The 2,512-nt window shown below is 43.5% G+C and overlaps 1 non-coding gene across 1 annotated transcript; it reads right to left on the bottom strand.

The window, feature by feature from the left end:
• Window positions 1-497: 497 nt before the first annotated feature.
• Window positions 498-603, bottom strand: LOC113453128 (U6 spliceosomal RNA). Its single transcript, XR_003376243.1, has one exon. It is a non-coding gene; the product is annotated as a U6 spliceosomal RNA (small nuclear RNA).
• Window positions 604-2,512: the final 1,909 nt, after the last annotated feature.

Genomic DNA, 2,512 nt, shown 5'->3' with positions numbered 1-2,512 from the left:
AGACCTGAAGGTCGGTGGTCTGGCTTAATGCCTTCAATGTTTGACATGCCCCCCCCTTTTTAGGAGATCCGCCTCTGACAGATTTCAGTCACTGTTGTGAGCAGACCCTTCCTCAACCTGTTCCATCTGGTCTCTAGTTCTCCCTCATCCTGTGCATCATGTGAATGTGTAACTGGATTATATAATACTCCCCTGAAGGAGGTACCTGCTAGTAATGAAGGTCAATTCTGCATAATAACTAAATCGAGTGAGAATTGAGGTCAGATTGTGGAGATTGCCTAGCCATCAACTTCTACTGTGCCCCGGCTGTGATGCCTCTTCAAGTTGCCATGTCCCTCCGGGCCTTCAATTTGTCAGAGATATCCTCTGGGAGGAGGAATTCTGGTGTGGTCCCACAACTGTCTGGCAGGCAAGTAGCGCTGCTGAAGGCCTGGGCTGAACCAGTCTCTCTGAGGCTCTCCTGGATGGCGTTGAGAGATCCAGGGATGGAGGCAAGGTGAAATATGGAACACTTCACAAATTGCGTGTCATCCTTGTGCAGGGGCCATGCTAATCTTCTCTGTATCATTCCAATTTTAGTATAGGTGCTGCTGAAGTGAGCACTCTGGAACTGGGACCAGCCTGGATGGGGAAGAGGACTGAGACTTCTGTTCAATCTCCCTCATGCATTTTTTTAAAAAATTTAAGATATGCTCATCTAATGCATTTTGGTGTCTCTTGGCATCCTTTGTTGCCTTAGAGGTCTCTCTAGGACATTTTTACCTACTTTGAGTTGGTTTATTGTCCTCTGGGGGTATTTTTGGTTGCCCTTGAAGATTCTGACCGAAAGCCCACAAGGTGAGATATCTATATCTATGTATCTATATGTGTATGAGATATTAATGGACTGTTGACTGGTTCAGAGGACTGATATAAACAGAGGCAGGGAATCCTCTTGATATTTGCTCTCCCCCCATTTTTTGGTAAATTCAATTTGTTATTATGTTATTATTCATAATAATATTGATATCATTAATATTGTTATTATTGATAATATTTTTGTTATATCTGTGCACAGCTACTAACATAAATTGTTGTGCTGTTACCAAACTCATAATTAGATGACTGAATATGAAATCAAATTGTGAGGCCAAATAGAGAACACCTTTCAGGACCTGTATTGCAATTGGGTGAACCTGCAGTCACTGGCAATCAACAGCTTCCTGCCCAGACAGACACAGACCTTGGTGCTCACTGTTACTGTGCTGCTAGAATTCTGTGCGGGCTGCCAACTGAAAAAGGAAGCCCAATAGTCAACCTCAGAAAGAAGTCCGTAATCGGCATAAATGTCCCCTGGACCCTCACGGAGATCCTTATGAGGGGAAGTGGCTTCTCAACAGATAATGCCATGGAATTCTTATAAACAAAATGATGCTGGCATTGTTTTAGTCATCAAGATGTAGCATCAACCATCACCTTTTCATGTGAGCCGATGCGAATCTAACTAGAATTTGAGAATTTGAGCAAGAGAACAGGAGCAGGAGTCCTCTGGCTCCACCCGATCAATAGCCCTTGCTTCTTCTATATACCTTGCGGGAGTATATGTGAAACTACAGAAATTCCTGTGGAGAGATACCTGAGGGTAAGGATGCTCTGTCCTGCTTAGTGACCGGAGTTATAGGGAATTCCAGTCAGAAGGAGCTCTCTGTTGTTCAGAGCAGTATGCTGCACCTCCACAGAGATACATTGGCGTATTGCTAATTCCATCCACAGTCACATCTTTGTGGGGATCTTTTCCAGTAAGTCATCATCTTGACAGAATCTGGCCGCTGTTGGAGCAATGTGGCCACAGAGTCACTTCGAGTCACTTGTACTGATCTAGATGGGCTACCTGATCTTGTGCAGCTGTGCTGCATCTGGATTACACAGACAGATTCAGGGGTGGTTGCAGAGGGGGATTGGAGCCGAAGTAGGCCTGGAGGAGATGAGGTTTGAGAATTTTCTTCATCCTCCCACATAAACTTCTTTATGTGTTTTTCTACTACCTTATGGCACTTGTTAGCATCTTTTTCTGCTGCTTAGGAGATACACTTAGAATGCTTCAATTTGTTTTGAGAATTTGACATGGCTCTTGAGCTACTGCCGCTTGCCATTGTGACTGCTTATTAAATTTTACTGTTAATGAGGCTGAAATGTTGGGCAGTTGGGACACCCAGGGGCCTGAACCAGTAATGGCCAGGGAACCCTAAAACAATGCTCCCCAGTTTTGTATAATCTTATGTAAGAATACTGAATTCTTATTCTTGTTCCTATTATTATTATCGTTATTATTATTTTGTTATAAATATTATTATTTCTGAATTAGCCAAATTAGGAACACCTCATAGGCCTAGAAAGGAGGAATTGTTGAAATAAGATGTAGGCCTGCGACAGCTTCTTGCACAGGAGGACACGGGCCTTGGTGCTCACTGTGGTGCTGCTGTTTAATTCTGTGAGGGCATAAGCCAACAGTTTCCTCCTTGATGAATAAGGG

The sequence above is a fragment of the Pseudonaja textilis genome, chromosome 3 (assembly GCF_049901715.1).
Source record: "Pseudonaja textilis isolate UNSWEBS1 chromosome 3, rPseTex1.2, whole genome shotgun sequence".
Taxonomy (NCBI): domain Eukaryota; kingdom Metazoa; phylum Chordata; class Lepidosauria; order Squamata; family Elapidae; genus Pseudonaja; species Pseudonaja textilis.
This window is presented reverse-complemented; position numbering and strand designations above follow the sequence as displayed.